This window comes from Hemicordylus capensis, chromosome 1, assembly GCF_027244095.1.
Source record: "Hemicordylus capensis ecotype Gifberg chromosome 1, rHemCap1.1.pri, whole genome shotgun sequence".
NCBI lineage: Eukaryota > Metazoa > Chordata > Lepidosauria > Squamata > Cordylidae > Hemicordylus > Hemicordylus capensis.
In genome coordinates this window covers 91552928-91575994 of record NC_069657.1, presented here as the reverse complement: position 1 = coordinate 91575994, position 23067 = coordinate 91552928, and the positions used below count along the sequence as shown (strand labels likewise).

The 23067-nt window shown below is 42.2% G+C and overlaps 1 protein-coding gene across 7 annotated transcripts in view; it reads right to left on the bottom strand.

Annotated features, from left to right (window-relative positions):
• Nucleotides 1-23067, bottom strand: part of LRRC4C (leucine rich repeat containing 4C) — a 1145515-nt gene that overhangs the window by 197571 nt on the left and 924877 nt on the right. For 2 of the 7 annotated variants that reach the window (XM_053256515.1, XM_053256539.1), the window contains one exon: nucleotides 282-367. The exons of the other annotated variants lie outside the window; for them this stretch is intronic. The gene's annotated coding sequence lies outside the window, so the exon portion shown is untranslated. The remainder of the gene's footprint in view (nucleotides 1-281; nucleotides 368-23067) is intronic. 7 annotated transcript variants of the gene reach the window in all.

Here is a 23067-nt window from a genome sequence, read left to right as displayed (position 1 = left end):
GGGTGGAAGCTACCTGATTTGCAGAGCTTATGGCCAACTGGGCTTCCTTTTTTGCACAGTACTTATTTACTGTGTGTTCCTATATGAAAGAAATTGCTACAGTTTGTTGTTGTTTTTAAGTGGGGAAGATTGAAATTGTATAGTTTCCTCTTATTGCAGTGAGAGAACACTCTGTGCCCATTGATGTTTGAGCACTCTGCACACACTTTGTGGTGCTTACAGGATGGGGCAGGAATAGAGGCTTGGGGTACCCCTCCCTGGTAAACCCCGCTTTTGCTTACCTGCATTTAGTGCTTCTAATTACAGCGCCAGTGAAGTTGAGATTTCGGGTGGGTGGGTGTCCTTCGGTAGAATCCCTGTAAAGGTTCTGAGAGAAGGGAAGTGTTATTTAATTGTGCTCCCTACTTTGCTGTTAGCCCCAGCTGTCTCTTGTTTGTATACAGTGCTTTCTTTCACTGTTCCCAGTCACCAGAGTTTTCATGTGTATGCCCATAATTCTGTACATGATACCTCTAGATAAATGATCAGTGTTCCCTTGCTGGGGATTTTATTAGTTGTGCATTGTGATTGGCTCCTAAGTTAGCCAGAATCCTGTCTTCAGTGTGGTTGGAGGTTGAAAGGGAAGGTGGCAGACAACCATCTTGGTTTCTCCACTGACTCCAGTGTGATTACTCCATCAACATCATTCTGTTATCAGATGTGGGACTAATTTCTGAATGAGCATATGATTCCAGCTTCACTTCACTTCTCCAGCCATTTCCCCCTTTTGAATTGGCAATGTCTCACTTGCATAGAGGTTACCTGATATTGGGTACTGTTGGCGCAACAATAATGCTACACTTTCATAAATGCACTGAACAGCATCATTATTTTCCACCAATGTGGTGGAATTTAGTAACAATACTGTCCCCAAACAGCTGGCATAACTCAACAAATGAATAGCATGGTTAAGTAAATAAATAAAGGAATTTGGTCTCTTCCCCATTTAAGTGTCAGGGTAGTCACAAAACAGTTAAATCTGTTTAGTCTCATTTATTCATTCAGCCAAACAATACCAAATACATCATTTCAACAGTTCTGTGGATTACAGTGTCCATTGATATTTGTTAATCTAATACACAGAGGAGAGAAAAAGTGTTTGGCAGATCATTTGTCAATTATTCTGTTGAAAATTCCTAGAGAGCCACAGAACTGACTCATTCAATTTAGTCCATTCAATAAAAAATGACCCAGTGGGAGTAGCAGATTGCAAAACCCACCATGACCATCGACTGCCTGAGACATGTGATTCAACTACGGCATGCAAAACTCTGCTCCTTTATTTTTCATAGTCTAACTGTAGGGAAGGGAACTACTTTGTATCCTAGCATTGGCCCTAAGAAGTTTGGAATATGACTTGTAAGCTAATGTGAATCTTCTCACCATGTACTTTTAAAACACGGTCAAGTCAGGCAGGAGGCATGCATCAGTAGTAACTAGTTGCAAAATGTTTGTGTGTGTAAACCAATTCAAGATCATATATGCTTTCCTAAGCAAGGTCAAAAATGCAATTTTTCAGGATTAAAAAAAGCCATGAGAAACGAAATGAAAAACATGATGATAATCAGGATTCTGAAATAATGTATATGAGAAACAAAGGTAAGATTATCAAGATGGCACAGTATAAACTGTGATTCCTTAACAGAACTCAGGTAAAAAGGGATACAAAGGCACCTTGCCTGAACAAATTCTTTTTAATTATCTTTTTAATTATGCAGAACTGTGTGTGATCTCAAGTGTTACATTCCTGCAGGTGTAACATCTCGAGATGGAAGCTATATTTCTCCCTCAAAGCATGATGCACAGCCATTTCTACAAATCACTGCAGAAGGAGAAGCACCATTTCCCTCTTGGAAATTTACACTGAAAGATTCCACACAAGATTCCAGAATCCTCCTAATTCCTGGTAGATTTGATTTTATAAGATATGGATTCTATACATCTGCATACAAATATGTATTTAAATACATGCCTTGCACTGCATTACCACACCAGCTTTTGGGCTTGGAAATACATGAAAATATTTTGAAAAACATAGGCAAACTAGTAGAGCTATTCACACAAGCAGCCGGGTGAGGGAATGGGTGGGTGGGGGACAGGCAGGAGGAGGGAAGGCTGTGCAGTCCTTACCTTCCACCCAGATGAGCAAAGGATCCCTCTGGGAGCACTGACCATGCTCCCACATGACCTGATCTCTGGTTGCATCCTGGCCTCTGGTTATCCCAAAATGTACTGCACACCAAATGCAGTGGTTTGGGGGGTTCCTCTGGGGGATAGGCGCTCTAGGTGCCCATCTCTGTGTTAGCATGGGTTGCAAACAACCCATGCTGACATACAATCTCAGAGCCTGGGTTAACGGAGCGCTCATTTGGAAGCCAGGTTTAGCACCCTGGCAGCACAACACAGATCCTGGTCGTTATTGGCTGCTCATGAGAACAGCCTCAATATATGTCTTTTGTGATGATGGGGGTGGAAATCTGTGCATTTTTAGTGGAAGAGAGTGGAATAGAAATCAAAAGTAACCATGCCAAGTTTTGCTGGAATGGAAATAGAAACAGAAATATCTATCCATCTCTAACTGGAGGCAGATACATAAGTCACTTATGGATTCACTCTGCCCATTATATTAGTAGCCACCCTAACCTAAAGGTTTTAGTTGGCAATCAGCCCTGAGCAAGAAAGCAGATCATACCTAGGGATTTTTTAGAGTTAGACTCTGAGTATGCACAAACTTTCGTTTAGACAAGATTCCATGTCTCACCAAGAATCCAAATGAGACCAGTCATCCAAGAGCCTCAGTACAAAAAGAGGAACATCTGAAGGCAGGGGAATACTGGGAAATCAAAGATGGCAATCTCACAGGTGATCTCCCATTGTTTTTAATTTTTTTTTTTTAAGGTATTTGTTTTTAGTTATTAGCAGTCACGGAGGTGCTGGAACACACAATTCAGAATGAGGTTATAGCTTTGAGGGAGGGGTTCCCTTCCTGTCATTTCTGTGATTTAAATTTCTCCCCAAGCTACTGTTTACCCCATGGGGGAAAAATATAAATACCCATATGGAACCTGCATGTAAATGCCTAGGTTTACAAACAGCTGCATCTGGGAGAAGGGGCAAATTAAACTGGTAAAATTACAAAGGGAGAACAGGTTAATTTCTCCCAACAATTTGGCCTCAACCCAATTTGTTCCTCAGCTCCCTTTAACATTTAAAATATTCAGCAGAGGTGGAGCTATAATTGGGTGGGCATGTCTGAAGAATATGTGCTGCCCTCCACTCAAGGTTGTCTTGCTTGCCCGCCCCCTCCTGGTGGGCCAGCTGACCAGCTACTCCTGCTGCTTCCACTCACCACAATGCCCTCCTCACTCCCTCCTCTCCAGTGGGAAGCAGGAAGGCCCTGAATGGGCCCTTCCTGCTTCCCATTGTCCCAGAGTTGGCTGAGAATGCAAGACACACATGCACCCTGTACCTGCATTGGGGCACATGCATGTCCTGCATTCCTAGCTGCCTCTGGGCCGTTGGGAAGCAGGAAGGACTCATTCATGACTGTAAAGTGGGGTGGTGGGCAAGAGTGGTAAGCGGTGTGGCTCTGGCTGAGTGCGGGGCCTGTGCCATGGAGGGCAGAGGGGCTGCCTATGTTTGTATTGAACACAGGCTCTCTCTGTCCTAGCTGCACCACCTATCTTTAATAGATCATCCTTCCAACTTCTCTTCTAGTTTGTCAGTTCATTATTTTGGCCCATTTTGAAATGAATAAATAAATTATGCCATTATTATGTAATTTTGGTTGATGTTCTTGTTTCTCTCTTATCTACCCCAACTTGTAAAAAAGTTGGATGGGTTTTATTTTGATACAGCTAATACATCTGTTTCTTGAGTTTGACGACCTCAAAACAGTGGTACATCTGCTGGTAACCTCCAGACTGGATTACTGCAATGCGCTCTGTGTAGAGGCTGCCTTTGTACATAGTCCAGAAACTACAGTTGGTCCAGAATGCGGCAGCCAGGCTGGTCTCTGGGTCATCCAGGAGAGACTATATTACTCCCGTATTGAAGGAGTTACACTGGCTGCCAATATGTTTCTGGGCAAAATACAAGGTGTTGGTCATAACCTATAAAGCCCTAAACAGCTTGGGCCTTGGGTTTTTAAGAGAACGTCTTCTTTGTTATGAACCCCACCTCCCATTGAGATCATCAGGAGAAGTCCATTTGCATTTGCCACCAGCTCGTCTGGTGGCTACTCAGGGACGGGCCTTCACCGTTGCTGCCCCAAGGCTTTGGAATGTGTTCCCTAGTGAAATAAGAGCCGCCCAATCTCTGACATCTTTTAAAAAGTCTCTAAAGATGCATTTCTTCATCCCGACTTTTAACTGATATTGTTTTGATTGTTTCAACGTCGTTTTTAGAATATTGTTTTAAAATTTAATATGTGTTTTAAATTTCTTGCTTTTAATTTTTTTGTTTTTGTTTTAAATTAATGTTTTAGTTTTAATCTTGTTGTAAACCGCCCAGAGACATAAGTTTTGGGCGGTGTAAAAATATGATAAATAAATAAAAATAAATAAATAATAGGTACATTAGGTTTTTAAAATCCTATCTAAATATAAGCCATCTTCCTAGCTCTGCCATATCACTGAACAGGCTACAGTAAATTGAGTGCTTTATGCTGGATTCTGAATCCTTGCCTTTTACTCTCAGCAAAGTTGCAAAATGCCAGCGTGACAGCATATGGGCCAGCCCTTTGGGGGAGCCACTTTGAGAGATAACGGAAGCGTGGGCCAGGCTGTCTGGCTTAGGATTCTTCGTGGGTGTGTAAAGGTGGGTGCGCATTTTAATTTGGCTTCTGTTTTAAATCCTGCGTGAGTTTAGTTTTAATGTGCCTGAGTCTGTCTCAAGATGGGGAGACAGGGGGTGTCTCCCACTGATTATGGGGCAGCTATTTCAGTGGTGGTGGGGAATAGAAGAAGTAAAATTGGCAGGTCAACAGGCCTTTGCAGGGGAAAGGAAATCAGAAACTTAATTGTTGTTTCCCATTTTGGCTATCCTGCCAGCTCTATGACCTTAGAAAGCAGTGCTAACCACCATGGAGCCTCACCTTGTTCCTTTGTAATGCCAGGTCAGTTCAGATAAATCTGAAATCATCCATGATATGATTCTGGATCAAAGGGCTCACATGGTACGTGTCACAGAGACTTGGTTGGGGGATGCTGGTGGCCCAGTCTGGTCCCTGCTTCTCCCTCCGACTGGCACTCTGTTGAGAAGCAGGTGAGGGGAATTGGATGGGGAAGTGGAGTGGCTGTGGTCTATAAGAAAATATCTCCCTTGTCAGGATCCCTGTTGAAGTGTCTGACCATACTGAATGTGTGTACTTAAGTTTGGAGACCAGGGATAGACTGTGACTTCTCTTGGTGTACCAATTGCCCTGCTGCCCAATGGAGTCCCTAACTGAGCTGACGGAATTGGTCTCGGGCTTAGCATTGGAGTCTCCAAGGCTTGTGGCGGTGGGGGTCTTCAATGTTCAATTGGACCTTGGGACCAATTTGTCCAGGGCATCTCACGAGTTCATAGTGGCCATGACAACTATCTGCCTATCCCAAGTGGTCTTGGGCCCGACACATATTGCTGGTCACACACTTGATCTGGTCTTTCACTCTGAACAGGGTGGTGTTCTGTGTGTGGGAACTCGTGTGATTTTCCCATTGTTATGGACAGTCAACAGTCTGGTTGAGGTTAGACTCACAACGTCCCACCTCCAGAAGGGTCGGGGCCCATTAGGATGGTCCCCACAATAAGGTTATTGGATCCAAAAGGATTCCTAGAAGCCTTGGAGAGATTTAGTGTTGGCTCTGCCGGTGACCCTGTTGACACTCCGGTGGAAAATTGGAATAATCAACTCACTAGGGTAGTGGACACGATCACTCCTAAGCATCCTCTCCGACCCACTTTGAAACTAACCCTTTGGTATATGGAAGAACTACAGAGGCTGAAGTGGTGAGATAGCTAACTAGAGCACAAGTGGAGATAGACTTGACTCAAATCTGACAGATTATTACATAGAGTGCATTTGATGATCTATGCTCAGGCGATACATGCAGCAAAGAAGCAATTCTTCTCTGCCCGTATTGCATCCACAAGTTCATGTCCAGTGGAGTTGTTCAGGGTTGTGAAGGGGCTAGTGTGTGCTCCTTCCCCCTTGAATCAGTATTTGGAACCAACAATTACTCATTGTGATGTATATAATGCTGTTTTTTGTGGGCAAAATCTCTCGTATCGGGGCCAACTTAGATTCAAACTCCACAATTGTTACAGTGTCTGATGCCGAGGTGTCCAGCAGCTCCTCTTATGTGATGACCCTGGATCAGTTTCAGTTCGTGATTCCTGAGGATGTGGACAAGTTGCTTGGAATGGTGTGGCCTACCACTTGCCCTCTTGATCCTTGCCTGACATGGCTTATATTATCTGGCAAGGAGGCTGTTGTAGATGGCTGCTAGAGATTATAAATGTTTCTCTGAGGGAGGGCAGGGCACCTTCTTGTCAGGAGGCAATCATCAGACTACTTCTGAAGAACTCTGCTTGGATCTTTCAGAGTTAACCAACTACAGGCCTGTCTCCATCGTGGCTGGGCAAAGTGACTGAGAAGGTGGTAGCCTCCCAGCTCCAGGTAGTTTTGGAGGAAACTGATTATCTAGACTCATTTCAAACTGGCTTTCAGGTGGGCTATGTGGTGGAGACATCCTTGGTCAGCCTGATGGATGATCTCCAATTGGGAATTGGCAGAGGGAGTGTGACTCTGTCCTTTTGGATCTCTCAATGGCCTTCGATACTATTGACCATAGTATCCTTCCGGAATGTCTGAGGCGATGGGGGTGGGAGGCACTGCTTTGCAGTGGTTCCGCTCCTACCTCACAGGCAGATTACAGTTGGTGTCCCTTGGAGATTGTTGTTCTTCAAAATCTGAACTTTAATATGGTGTCTCCCAGGGCACCAATATTATATCCGATGTTGTTTAACATCTACATGAAACCGTTAGGAGAGATCATCAGGAGATTTGGTGCAGGGTGTTATCAATATGCTGTTGAAATAAGAGCCTCCCCATCTCTGGCAACTTTTAGAAAGGCACTGAAGACATATTTATTCACCCAGGCTTTTAATTAGATTTATAGCTTTAATACTTTTAATGTTGGGTTTTAAATAATTTTTATGTTAATGATGTTAATGTTCAAATGACTTTAATTGTTTAATTGATTTTAATGTTTAAGTTATTTAATTGTAAACTGCCCAGACACACAATTTTGGGGCAGTATAGAAATATGTAAAATAAATAATCTGAATTTGCTTTTTGTTATGCAACATATGAAAGGGAAATAGTATTGCTTTGTTCATTAATTTAATGTCATGTGGAATGGAATCTTTATTTCAGTCACTGTCCAGACAAAAATACAACACAATAGTAGTAACCTCCAGCAATCATGATTCTGCCAGTACATTCTTACAAAACACCATTTACAATAAAACAATCTATACTACAGTTGACACTCATAATTTTACCAATTGCTTCCTTACACAGCTTGCAATGTGGCAAAATTTTGCCACCTTCATGGAAACACTAATATCACTGTCAGACAAAAGGAGACACATAAAAAGCCGATGGCCTATCTGGTAAGCTAGACAAAATAGGTGACAAAAGTGCTAGCCGAATATCTCTATAAAATAAACAGTGAAGCAATATATGATCAATTGTCTCACCCACTCCTGACTGACACGGGCATAACCTTTGAGCAAAAGGAATACTGGTATAGCGACCCTCTAAGAGAGCTGAGGGCAGTGCATTCAAGCGTGCCAAGGCAAATGCCCGTCTTGATTTGGCAAGAACAAGCTCATGTAAATATTTAGCTGTTCGATGAGGGTGAGTTGCATTACCTAAGAAAGGTAAATGACTGACTCGGGCCCTGTCTTCCTGAGTCACTATGTCCCAGATCCGCTGCCTAATTATCTCCTTGGCTTTTAAGATCCATAAGGAGACCAACATGGGGATACTTTGCCCATAAGTTTCTAATTTCTTCTCAACTACCTCTTTCCATGTAGATGTAAAGTTGTCTTTCAGGACCAGAGGTGTAAGGCCTGCTTAACCAAGATTTAATTTCAAATAATAAGAGATCTTTGCAACCCAGACATGTGCTTCAATTGGTACTATTAATGTCATGTGATTTCATGTTATATGGAAAAATAGTTTCTTTTCGCTTGAGATGAATAACAATATCTGCTCTCTAACATTTTAAATGAAAAAAGACAACTAAATCTGCATTGGGGATTGAAGCCTGAGAAATTTCATATCATTCTTCAGTAATGAGAAGCAAAGCAAAAAGAGTGAAGCTTTGTAGAGCCTGTAATTCTCCAATGTTGGAGTGGGCAATATTCAGCTTTCTACCTTTTGTCAAAAATATTATGTACATTGAAGGATGTACATTATGTACATGTTATTATGAAACATATGAAAGGGAAATAGTATTGCTTTTTTCAGTAATTTAATGTCATGTGATTTCATGTTATATGGGAAAATGGTTCCTTTTCTCTTGAGAAGAACAACAGTATCTGCTCTATAACATTTTAAATGAAAAAAGACAACTAAATTTGCATTGGAGATTGAAACTTGAGAAACTTCATATCATTCTTCAGTAATGAGAAGCAAAGCAAAAAGAGTAAAGCTGTGTAGAGCCTGTAATGCTCTAATGCTGGAGTGAGCAATATTCATCTTTTTACCTCCTATCAAAAATATCATGTATATTGAAGGAGTTGGGATTTTGTCTGCCATAAACTTCGAGTAAGTGATTTCTCAGGCACATATTATATTTGATAGTTTTAAGAGTTTGGTTATTTTTTAATAGTTTAATGTTTTAAGTTTTAAATTGTCATGTTTTAACTTTTAAATTGTCATGTTTTAACTTTTTTTATTTGTTGTTTTTATTGTTTTGTTGTAAATTGCCCAGAGACTTGCATTTTGGCTGGGATACAAATATGTTAATTAAATAAATAAATAAATAAATAAAATGACATGATTAGGACACAGCATGCACTAGGGGTCAGTACAGGGGCCCAGAAAAGACCTCAAGCAATACTCTACTTGCTTAACAGCAAGAAATAAGCAGCAGCAGTTTATAGCCTTTTCACAGATCACTTTTTGTAGTCTGAGGGCATCAGTGCTGGATTGGATCTCATTTTGGGTGGTGAGGTCCTTGGTCATTCCTGGATTATGGTTTGACCTTGAATGGGCAATGCCAGGATTGGCCCAAAGTAGTCGGGTGCCTGAGGTGAGGCACAAGATGCCACTTCATTGTCTCCTCCCCGAAGCAATTAAATAGGATGCCGATTGATAAGGAACAACTGCTTGCTACCAGCCTCTTCTTCCTGCCCTAACACCTTTCAAGGCTTGCAAGGGCACTAGGGCAGTGAGAAGAAGCGGTCAACAAGCAGCCTTTTCTCCTTGACCCATATTCCAAAGCTTTCAATCTCTCCTTCCTCCCTTACCCTTCATGTATGAGTAATAGTGCCCCCAGGGACCCACCAACGAGTGCCCTCAGGGACCCACCACATCAGGGCTGGGAACCACAATTTGCAATATGCCAAAGTTGGAGGAAAGAGGAGAAAGGATAGATAGACATCAAAAGCAAGGGAGGTTGGGTACTGTGCAAGGTGGGGAGATGCTGGCACCTAGCTGGCACCCTTCAATGTTTTTGCAACAAATGGCAACCCCCATTTTGCAATAAATGGCAAACTCTTACAAGGCTTTGCAAGGACACAGCATGAAGAAGAAAGGTTGCCAAGCAGCACAATGTGCCTTTGCAACAGCTTTACAAAGGTCAGATGGACCATTGCAAGGCTCTCCAAAGATGCTGCATAAGGAGGGAGGTTTTTAGAAGCCTCTCTCCTTGAATGGTGCTCTTCAAACGCTTTACAATGCCTCAATCAGGAGCCTCCAATGCAAGCCCCTTTGCAAGTCCCTGGGGACAAGTCCTTTTGCAAGTCCCTGATCCTGTAGCAAGAGACTACTGGGTATTGGCAAGCTATCTTTCAGCCTGCCGGTTACCCAAAGTACTGTACTAACCTTCATTCAGGTCTGAAGCTCAACAAGAAGGATCTTCTGTGCATGTGAATAATGTCCTGAACACCAACTGATATGTTGATATCACAGTTTGTCTTATTTTATACCATTCCTGACCCTCCCGAAAACTTCCCATAAATCTTTTCATATAGTTTATCTTCCAAGGTTGCCATCTTATATGAGGGCAGGTAGGTGAGATGGTCAGAGTAATAAACTGTTTAAAATACAATATGCATATCCACATTAATAGGTCCCATTTAAGTAGTATTGCCTAACTGTGAGCCTGTAAATGAAATGCATACTCAACATACTGCCAAAACCAAGTTTGCTCAGTTAGGACCCACTTGTGCTTGGACTTCCAGCTTGAAAAGGCTTCCTCCAAAGAGGACATTGAGCAGAATCCTATGGTTTCACAGACTGGAGACTCAATATTCCATGAGGAAAAGTCAGAGGCCACAGCTCCAGATGACACCCTGCTCAAGGAGGCTCCAATAGTGAGAAACCCATGTTGGAACACCCATCTCAGCTCTTTGGATCTTCTTCATCACCACCACCAACAGGACCTCTGAAGTAGTGATCAAAGCTCAAGTCTAGTGATAAACACCCATTTGGTAGCCCTTAGCCTTGAGGATCCAGTTTCATCTCCTCTTCTAATCCAAGCCCTGTGCTCCTGCTGCTTGTGACCTCCACCTCTATGAAATCCTTACTAACATATAGGATGGTTATCTGTTTTTACCAGTCCCCTCAACCTTGGGAGATATTTTAGTAGGCTTGTTGTCTGCAGGAGGGAAAGCTAGCCTGTTTCTGAGCTGTAACAGCAGCTTGATCTGCAGACCTTGTAGAAGCAAGTGATATAATTACATCCATACCTTGAAAAGTGTCACCTGCTAGTTTCTGCAGATCAAGCAGCTGCTAAAGTACAGCTCAGAAGCAAGCTAGGCTTTCCCCCCTGTTCAATTGACAAGCCTACTAAAATATCATACTGCCACACTACTGTCAGTGGGTAGGGGACTATACAATCATTATTGCTATCATATTATCTGTGCAACTTAAGAAATTAACATAATACTTTGTACCTTTTAAAGCTATTCACATGAGCATACACATGACCCAAGTGCCAAGGTTAAGGGTGTATGCCCTTGACAGACTAACTAACTAATCATTGATCGGTGTCAGCTATTAGTGACCACATAGATAGATTCTCTCCAGGATGATATGTCTTCAACTTGACCTTTAAGGTCTCACAGTGGTGCATTCATTGTTGTAATCGAGTCCATCCACCTTGCTGCTGGTCGTCCTCTTCTTCTCTTTCCTTCAACTTTCCCCATCATTATGGACTTCTCAAGGGAGCTGAGTCTTCGCATAATGTGTCTGAAGTATGACAGTCTGAGCCTGGTCATTTGTGCCTCAAGTGGAAACCCTGGATTCATTTGTTCTATGATCCATTTGTTTGTTTTCCTGGCTGTCCATGGTATCCTCAAAAGTCTTCTCCAGCAGCAAAGTTCAGAAGCATCAATACTTTTTCTATCTTGCTTTTTCAAAGTCCAGCTTTCACATTCATAGAGTGTCACAGGAAAAACCATTATCTGAATGATTCTAATCTTTGTAGGTATAGACATGTCCCAGCATCTAAATATCCTTTCCAAGGCTTTCATTGCAACCCTACCAAGTGCTAGTCTGCGGCATCTGCATACCCCCTTAACCATGGCAAAAGGCTGGGGCTAAAAGTCAGACTTAGCATGAAGGGAGCGCTGGGTTCAAGCTTGATCCCAGCAGGGCACAAAAGCAGCCCTACCCAGGTAGGTCTTCCCTAACCTGGGTAAGGCTGCTCATGTGCGTAGCCTTGTTTTGTATACTTTACACATTCTAATATTGAGGACCTCACTGGTGTGTTATGGGAAATGTGGCAAAAATGGAATTTAAAGTGAGGAGCAGGGAACAGATTTATTTGACTGATGAAAAGCATTTTTCCTGTATACATGCCAAAATAATCAAGTAATTAGCTATACAGTACCAGCCACCTAGTGGCACAGTGGGAAAATTGATTGATTGATTAAACTTCTATACTGCCCAAATCTTCATTTCTGGGCGGTTAACATAAAAACAATTAAAACACACATAAAAGTTAAAACAATGCAACAATTTAAAAAGCGCCATAAAATTAAAAACAGACAATTTTAAAACGCTGGGAAAGCTTGGGTGAAAAGATGGGTTTTTAGGTGTTTTTTTAAAAAATTGCCAAAGATGGGGAGGATCGTAATGACTTGACTCGCAGCCAGAGGCTGCCAGTTCAAATCCCTGCTGCTATGTTTCCCAGACTATGGGGAAAACCTATGTCGGGCAAGAAATTGTGAAAAGGTGTCATCTCCAGGGGCGTATCTAGGGTGGGGCAAGCAGGGCACGTGCCCCGGGCGCCACTTGAAGGGGGGCGCCATTTCTTAAAATTATTTTTTTAAAAAAAAAAGTCTGCCAAAAACAAAATGGCCACCATGCATGCTCAAATGGCCTCTGTGAGGCCCTAGGCCATACCAGGCCTCACAGAGGCCATTTGAGCATGTGTGGTGGCCATTTTGTTTTCAGCTGCCTCTCTCGCGCGCGCGCTCTCTCTCTCTCTCTATATATATATAAATGGCCACCGCACATGCTTAAATGGTCCCTGTCAGGCCCTAGAGGCCAGCAGGGGGGAGGGGGAACCTTTGCAGACACCCCCCCACAGCCTTTAGGAAGCCCCCCGAAGGGGCTACAGGTAATATTTTTTTAAAAAAATCAACATAATATAAGTCACTGTACACATATTCAGATATGTGACTTGTATGTGACCTTCAGACTTGTATTTTTCTGCTGATATTATGGTAAAGTTATCTGAAAGATGGGTGTCAGGTGTTTGGACAGGGGGCGCAATTTCAATGCTTGCCCTAGGCGCTATTTTCCCTAGATACGCCTCTGATCATCTCATACTGCACGGGAGATGGCAATGGTAAACCCCTCCTGTATTCTACCAAAGACAACCACAGGGCTCTGTGGTCACCAGGAGTCGACACTGACTCGATGGCACACTTTACTTGACTATGAGGAAGTAAGCACTTATTCATGCTAGTAATCCAACAGTTTCACTGGCCTATATGTGGGTGAGTTGGTATTACTGTTGTGCAAAAGGGATTTCAAGAACAGATTTCTATGCCTCAGGGTCTGTATTTGTGAATACTTTAAAAAATAAAAAATATAAAATGTTATAGCCAGTACCATGAAATGATTGACATACTGTAACTGTCGTAGCTGCTTTTTTTCCTTTTCTTTTTCTCCTTTCCTGAGTTTGATTTGAGTTTTAATCATATGCTATTTGAGGTGTTTATCACATGCTGTAATTTTGCAGGAACAAACAAGTGGCAGCACAAGTATTTCGGTCTAAAATCACTGAGTTGTTTACACGTTAGAGATTCATTATGCTAGCAGAACTAGCAGAGAGAGAAGAACTTTGCAACACATAAGGACATATCCCCCCACCAAAAAATGCTTGCAGCTCGGAATATATTGTATTTATTTCAAGTCTGTATAATGTGAGATGTCCCAAGCTAAACAGACCCCACCGACTATGCATGATACTCACTGCAGGGCAGATAAGCCACCTCCTTTCTGTCCCAGAGGCACTGCCAATAATTTGGGCTTGTCAGTCAAGCATCTGCAGGCTGCATTACCTGGTTAGTAAGCTACATTAGGATTAGAGGCTCACAACTTAATTCTGATCCTTGATTTTTGAAATGTGACCTGGCACCATATTTATTCTGCCACATTATGCCTCAAACAGCACTGCCAACTAATGAATTAAAGCATTCAGCTTAGTAGTACACATGTCTTCTGCCAATTGAACCAGTGAAGCTTTTTTCTCATTTTAGCTTGCTCCTTGTAAGGAGCAATGAAATGTCTGTTCTTGTTCCATGTTATATGTAGTTGACCAAAAAGTGGTCAAAAAGTGGCCAGGTGACCTGAATTATTGATTTAATACCAGTTTGGTATTCTGTTAGTATAAGTTTGTTTGTATGGAATGCTGTAACCCAATTGAACACTAGGGGTGTGCACCGAACCGGTTCAGAGGCCCTTTACTGGCTGCCATACTGATTCAAAAGACTGGTGGTTCGAAGGTGGGGGGATCTCTTTAAGGATGGGGGAGGGTGCTCTTACCTTTCCTGCCACATTTCCCCCCACTGGCGCTGCCTTTTAAAATGGCCCAGCAGGGTGGCAATGTACCTCCTTGCTGCTCCGGTGCCTCCTCAGAACAGAAGTGTCCGGAAGTTGCCACTGCACGTGCACATGTCATGACATGTGCGCAAGCGTGACATGCACACGTGCAGCAGCAACTTCTGGTCACTTCCAGTCTGAGGAGCAACCAGGCTTGCAAGGAGGTACGCTGCCACCCTGCCGGGACATTTTAAAAGGCAGCGCCAGTGGGGGGAAATGTGGCAGGAAGGGTAAGAGCACTGTCCCCTGTCAAAGAGATTACTTCTTCAGAAGCAAATTCCCCCTTTCACCCATGGCAGTGTCCTTCTGAGGGAAGTTAAGTCTTTGTAATGTTACAGCAATCGAAATTATTTGTTTCTGCATAAACAAAACATGGTTCTAGCTATGATTCTAGCTAAGGCTGTGCCAAAATGAAGTTGGATGTGTGGGTGGATGCATACAGACAAATATTTTTCATCAGTGGAAAAAAAAATCCCTCCCTTTTTGAGATTAGAAAAGAATGTCGAAGAAGGGCAAATCTGTTTTCTTACTGAGTGGAGGCGGGTGCTAGAAGGAAGAGGGGCATGAATCACCACAAACAAATGCAGAGGTTTTGCGAGGTCTCGTGCTGCACCCCCAAAAGCCTTGTCTTACCTTGCACATTTTTCACAGGTGAAAATTTGCTACAATCTGGATGCCAGTACTTGGGATAGCAATTAGAGGGATAAATCTTGTTGACTGGTAAACATATAAATACAGGTAAATAGGTAAAAATATTCACGTTGGTTACAATGGAAACCTTCCAGTAAAGTACAGGGAGTACTTGAAAATATGAGGCTTTTGGTACTACAGCACTTCAAATCATGGAGAAAGAAAACCCGCTTCAGCCTCCCACAGTTAATCAGACAATACACCTTTTCAGAATCCATTGTTTAGCATTTGGTAGGAAATGTTATCCTAAGAGAGGAAAAGCAAGTTTCACAGATCTGAGAGCACCCCAGAATCTTTAACAGAGCCGAAATGTCCTGCATAAACAACTTGCAGGACTAAAATATCAGTGATTAATACTGAGCCATTAAGGAGATTACATGTTTTCTGGTACTCCTATATATTGTCCTACTGCTAAGTGGAGCGGAACATCAGAGTCACAAATTCTTCTGCAACTACTAGCTATGCTGAAATTCATTTTGTTCAATAACTTGCCCAATACATACAAGAAGCAATTCTCTAGATTTATACCAGGCATCCTATATTCTCAATAACCCTTTAGTTCCATGCTAAATATCACCTTCAGCCTAATAGGTAGGGCAGCATTTGCAGATGTCTCCTCATCTTTATGAAGGAAGAGATGCATGTCATGATGTAGGCTGCTGCTAAATAAGGAGAAAGCCAAAGCAATTAGCTCTGCTTGAGGACTCCGAACAGGCAAATGAACTATCCCAAGTGGAATACTAGCCAAGGATCATCCAGCTTCTGCCTTCTGTGTCCTGGGCAGATGAGACAGAGTTTGGACAGACCGTCAAGTACTACCAGGAGTGGGGGATGAGTATCCAGGAGGGAGAGCTCAGAATGCGAACTCAAGAAAAGTGTGCCTTCAAGTCAATTTTGATGCCTGGGGCCCACAGAGCCCTGTGGTTTTCTTTTGATAGAATACAGGAGGAATTTACCATTGCCTCCTCCTGTGCAGTATGAGATGATGCCTGTCAGCATCTTCCTATATCGCAGCTGCCCAATGTAGTACCAGTTCAGTTTGTTTTTATGTATTAATTGCAGCTTTTTAAAAAAATGCACTTTGTTCTCTCTCTTTTTTTTTTTTGAACTGTTGATATTGGTCCTGATTTGTTTTGTTTCCAAACTGGAAACTGTAAATATATCAAATATAACTACAATAAAGACATAACTAGATATACAATCCTGTGCTAGGACACAAACCATGATTTCCCCCGCATCCGCTAAAAAGGCAACAAGAAGTAGAGTCATATAGCTCTGCCACCTTTGACATTAAACTTCCACATTGCATTGTTATAGCATTTTTGTTGTTAAACTGTGTCAAAATATTTAAATTAACTCTTTCACAAACATAAAAAGAAACAAAAACCCCTCCATATTATTATTACAAAAAATCAAACACACAAATAATCACACTCCGAATCACAATCTTTGGGGTGTTCCATTGTGGGACCTTTCTAAACTGTGAGCTAGATTATATTGCAGTGTAATTTAGGGCCATGACAAATCATGGGGATTAAAGAATAATTAATCTTCACTTTTTTTCTTCTCCACTTTTTTATTTTCTTCTCCACTTTTCATATTTTTTACAATCAACTGCCCAGGGATGCATGTTTTGGGCAGTAGAGAAATATGTTAAACAAACAAACAAACAATTTGAGATGTCTCTCTACAAAGTAAAATATGCACTTTACACTTGGCTCACTCTTTTGTGTGGGCCCTGTTGACTTCAAAAGGGCAATGCCTGTGCAGAAGTGCACATAACTTAAATCATCTTTTTGTAAAAGCTGAATGAATTCTCAAATCTTTAAAAAAATAAATAAATCATCCCAAAGTGCTTGCCTGTGTGAATGATATAAAGCCAGTGGTGTATGTTACCTGTACCTGGTATTTGGAGATTATGATGAGTGCTGAACGCAGAAACGTAACTCAAATATTTGTTCCACATGCTTCAAATGTGACACCTAAAAGAGGAAGTTGCCTATCTTCCCTGTGATGAGTGGCCAACGGTGAGATGCACATCAAGCTCTGACTGCAATCATACAAAATGAATACAGCATCCTAGCAGAGTTCAGCTGGAAGACGTTCAGGGTGTCCAGCTGAAGGGAAGCTAAACTGGTGGGAATCTCAGCTTGTAGCCAAAGCACATACAATGGCTCCCCAGCCCCAAACTACCCACTTTATGGGCAGCTTCAGAAGTTGCCCCAGGATTCCTTGGGTTTCTTTCTTTCTTTCTTTCTTTTTCAAAGAACTATTGCTAGTATAGCGCACATTTCTTCCAAGGGCCTGAAAGTGGCATTCATAAATTCCTAGATCTTTCATCCAAGCCCTAAACAGATCCAAATCTGCATAGCTTCATCAAAGTTTCTGCAGCATGTGCCTTCAGACTATTCCCAGAGCTTGCTTGCCCAGAGGTTCATGCAAAGCCCTAATTGATCATACTATACTTAAAGCAATTACTTTACCGCCTGTAAAGTGCTTTAAATAAAACATTACATGTAAAGGCTTACTAGGGCTAAAGCACATCAAGCCATTTAAACAATGCTTTAACAGTCCTATTGTGAAGGCACCCTGGGGGGAGAAAGAAGACAAGGAAATCTGACATTCATATAGAAGATACTGGAGCTTAAATTCTCTACTACCTTTCCCTTTACAGCCACTTACATTTAAGGGGGGAAACCAGTTTAAAATGATGTTTTCCTTATTTGATTAGCATTTTTCATTCACTTTGTATTTGTGTAAACAAGCAGCAAAGACAGCAGAGGACTGGGCCTGCTAAGGCTCCATTATCCTGTTGATATCTCATCCCTGATAGAGGCTTCGAACAAAGAGACTAAAGTACAGCCTGCAGCCCATTTGTTTTATTTGCTGCTAGTAACACTCCATATTTAAAACTGCTGTCTCCCATTTTCAGTGAAGGCAGTGGAGACAGTCCAGTGGAAACAAAGAATGGAAGCAGCCCAGCCATTTTTAATCACTTTTAAGATCCACTGATATCAATGAGAGAGTTGTGCTTAATAATACAGATAAAGCATTATCTCTTCCACTGAACCAATGGGACTTCCAATTGTTTAACTTCAGCTAGATAATATCCAGGGTGTTTTTATGGATATTAATTAGTCTTCTTGGGGAGGAAGGCAGCAATCAGATAAAGATGAGGTACAGAATGAGGAGGCAACACTTACGTGGTTTTAAGAAAATCACCACAGCACATTAACTAGAAAAATGAAGCAGTATCAACAAGTGCACCATCAGTCAAAGGAAGATGTGGCAAATTCAGATGTTGCAGGTAGTCTGGGGTTGTGTGAGGCTATGCCCCTGTGATGGGCTTCCATGGACCCACCCGGCAGCCACAGTGGCAAATGCATCCCACTGCTTCTGGCCAGTTCAGCCAGCCAGAAGGAAGAGGAGCAGAGACATGGCCTACCACTATGACTGAGTGACAGCTTGCTCTTCAGTCTCCCATATCCTGCCACCTGACTGGCATGTAGTTGGCACCTGCCTGGAAGACATTTCTCAGCTTCCTTAGCAAGCAAGACAATTCCTTTCCAGGAGAGAGTGCAGGAGAAGTGGCCGGGAGTATTCCACAAGCTCCCTGCTGCCTCATATATGCTCATAAGGTCTCCTGCTGCTGCCTCAAGTACCTTTGTAAAGCCCATGCACCTTGCCACCAACTTGTGCCCTTGCAAGGCTTGGCATCTTGCACACACATTTCCAAAATCTTGCTTGCCCTAACCCTCACTGCCCCACTGCTGCCACTTCATGTATACAAAGCCTTCACTGTGGAGGAACAAGGCTTATACCGCTTGGATTTTGTAAATAAGCCCCTGTAAATGAATTGTATTATTATTGCACTGATATCCCCCAAACCTCATCATTATTGTAAATAGATTATATGCTTGCATATTATATTCCTGCCACTATTTCACATACACTAAATATGAAAAAACTGACAGGGTGAAAAGTTCATGGATTCTGCTAAAGCAAGATTCAGTTAAAGATGGTGCAATTGCTGAGTTAATTTTGGAAGGAAAGGGAGCTTTGATTTAATTGGTTGCATCTTAAAACACGTTAGTGGAAAGTCCCTCAAAGTTTTCATGGTAAATCCCTTCCCTCAGAGTCCAGTCTTTGGCTGCTGGTCAAGGTCAGTTAGACATGATAGAGCATTCAGCTGTCATGTCTTCTTGGTCTAGGATTTCTTTAGCTTTTTGTTTACATTTATCTGACTAGTTCAAACACCCTTCTCTCACACACACACACACACACACACACACACACACACACACACACACATTTCTCCTCTTGTAGTTGATAAAAATGTTTCCCTTTTGGCTTGTCACTTTAGCAATAATAATGATCAAAAAGTGCAAAACAACTTATGATCAAAAAGGGCAAAACAACTTACACAAGACAAAAGAACAGTTCAAGGTTACGTGGGTCGGTGCCTTAAAGCATTTCTTAACGTAAGTTCAGCCATCTTGGAAATATAGGGCCTTTCTGGCACAACACTGCTGCTTCTCATATCCTCACAAGTCCTAATTCCTGTTAACTGAGCAAAGAGGCACCTTTTAAAAGTGGCAATTCTCTTTATTTAGCAGGGGGTGAGTATCACTCCAGTGGCTGTTCTTGGTGTCTATCTTATGTTTCTTTTCTAGATTGTGAATCCTTTGAGGACAGGGAGCCATTTTTATTTATTAATTTATATCTATGTAAACTGCTTTGGGAACCTTTGTTGAAAAGTGGTATATAAATATTTGTTATATTCATATTCTGACAATACTTCCCTGCTGCCTCATGCCCTTTCATAAGGCCATTGCCATCCTGTATGCACTCGTATGGCACACCTACCTTGGTGTTCTCAGAAGGCTTCACATAAGGCTTCTCATAGTCCCTTGAAAATTCATCTGCTGCTTTGTGTGCCCCCACAAGGCCATGTGCAACCTTGCATGTACTCAGGTTCCTCTGCCTCCTCGCCACTATTCCACGTACACTCGCACATCCCTCTACCACCTCGTGTACCCTTGCAAGTCCCACCAACACTTTTCCACCACCTTGCGTGACCTCACAAGACCCTTTGCACCTTGCATGCCCTTGAAAGTCACTCTGCCACTTCACATGCCCTCACAAGTCTTGCTGGCATCTTGCATGGCCCCCACCATCTTGTCACTGCCTTGCATACCCTTCCAAACCCATCCCCTCATTGCTACCTTGCATGCCCTTGCAAGGCCTACTGTTTCCATTCTGCCACCTTCCGGTGTGCCCTCAAAAGCTTCCCCATCATATGGGCTCCCACAAGGCCCTCCAACCTCACTGCTGCCTCACAAGTCCATCTGCCACCTCATGTGTACTCACAAATCCCTCAACTGCCTCACACACCCTTGCAATTCCCTCTCCCACCATCAATTGCCCTCATAGGCCCTTGCAAGCTCCCGTCCATATGCCGCCACACCACCATGTGCTTGCTACTTCCTCTGCCACCTTACTGTCAATTTTGTCTACCATCAGTAGACCACAGGAGGATCTGACAGAAACTGACAGGGGTGCCCTGGTTGCATATGAAAGGGAGACTAGAAGTGTGAGCACTGTAAGATATTCCCCTTAGGGGATAGAGCCGCTCTGGGAAGAGCATCTAGGTTCCAAGTTCCTTCCCTAGCATCTCCAGTATAGGGCTGAGAGAGATTCCTGCCTGTAACCTTGGAGAAGCCACTGCCAGTCTGTGTAGACAATACTGAGCTAGCTGGACCTATGGTCTGGCTCAGTATATGGCAGCTTCCTATGTTCCTAAGGGGTATCCCTGCCAGTACAGTGCCTTACATCGCCAATCATATAAAATGAAGTAATCTCTACCATGCGAAGCACAGTAACTAAACAAATTTAATTAATGTAAAAACAGCAAAGTGAATTTTGATTGTCTGAAAGCAGATGAAACATGGCTGTAGTCAGGTTTGTTACTGAGAGTAAGTCTGTTGTACATCTTTTGGCCTTGCAGTAGTTTAGCAGTCTCACTATTGATTCAATAAGTAATATTCTGCTCAAGGTTTTGTATGACTGTGGATTCAGTACTTCTGAGCTCATTCTGCAGTGATACAATGGTGCCAATATGATGTTAGGAAGATCTGATTGTGTGCAAAGATGCATGCAGAACAAAATAGGGGGAATATTATCTGCATTTACTGTTTCAGTCACCAACTGTACCCTTGTTATAAAATGCATCTGGTTGAGGAATTTTTTGAGTTGTGCAAAAATTTGTACAATTTCACACAAAAAGCATAATGTTAGTCAATTGCATGCAGGCACTCACCTAAAACACCTTCTGGAGCAAAGGTGGACAGGCCATTTGGCTACTGCTATCAGTCAGAACTTTGAAAATACAATTGCAATTGTTTTGCAAAACCAGCAAGACAAGCTTTAGTGCTAGAGACCTCAAAATTGAGACAGCAGTATTACTAAGTCAATGTGCCAACATCAACTTCATTGGTTTTAGTCCCTTTAGTGAAGCATGTGCTGTCTGGTTTTGCTCCTGGCAACTCAGCACACAGAGTAAGAAGACACATTTAGGCAGAGCTGCAGACATTGTAAATATGTGTGTTTCTACACTGATACAAAGGAGAAAGAAGAACCCTTTTGAGAAGTTATGGAATAAAGTTTGTGAAATAAGATTTGAAAGTGGCATAGATAATTATATGAAGTGACCCAAAAGAAAATGGGTGGAAAGTACACAGTTGGAGAGTATTCTAGCTGAGAGTAATCTTGAAGCATGCAGTGAATCTTCTTCACACTTGCAGCTGAAGACAATTTTTAATGAGATTCATGACTATGCAATTTCAGAGACTGAAGCACACTTTTCAAAAGGCAATGCTGAGTATCTTTCAGCTCTGCATGCAGTATTTTCAATTTCTTATTTCTTTCTTGAGAAGAAAGTTAAAAATCTTTACAGTTTACTAACCCTGATGTTGCTTTTGTGCAGAAAGCCACAGTGGTCAAAAGGTTTGATTTGGCGCGTGCACATGCACATGCATATGTGTGCGCATGCACACACGCACACATGTGCACACAGACAGACCAGTGACTCGGTGAGACAGGAGAACAGTATTCAAAATGCTCTTATTGTCCTCTACGTTTACAGAGATGTGTTTCCAAATGTGCACAAAGTACTAGCTTGTTCTGTGACATTTGCTGCATCAACAGCAACATAACAGGCATCGTTCTCTCGTTCCGCATGCATCTTATGGACATAGAGACAGCCAATGGGGAATCTTTGAAATATGGGCTTGTTTTATTTGTTTACATTTATATACTACCCTTCATCCAAAGTCCCCAAGGCAATTAATAACAAAATAAAAACAATTCCATACAAACATAAAAACAGAACACAAACACAGAGGTTTAAAAAGAGCAAAGGGCAGTTCATTGGCCAAAAACCTGGGTTCTACTCTACTGAATGCTTTTTGAGTATCCAAAACCAATCTTGCAGCACTAAGTTTATTCTACTTGTGTTTCAGATTCACTGAACATTTAATATTTGATGACAATTTCCAAATGAACAAAAACCACAGTTTGATCTTGTTTTGTATAATTCCATACTACTTTGGACACACCTTCTGCTCAACCATCTACCTATCCAGATTCTGCCTGATTACTGTGGGAAGTGCCTTGTGCACAGTTTCTACCAGTCTATAATCACTAGAAGAAGGCCTTGGGTCACCAAGCTCATCCCTGAACCTTTAGACTCTGTCTCTGTATATCAGGATTGCATATGTGTTGGGCGATGCTTCTACCAGTCTACGTATCCAGCCTCTGTGTAACAAAAGGTTTGCATTCATTTTACTCCCAAAACACATGCCCCAGAAGTATTTCCCATGTCCCACTAATAGAAAATTCATGGATACATTCCTGGCCCCCCATGGATGCATTCCTTCCCCACATGTAGTATGGGAAAACCCACCTGCCATTTGTTATCGTGGCCAAACTCAAGAAGTCATAAT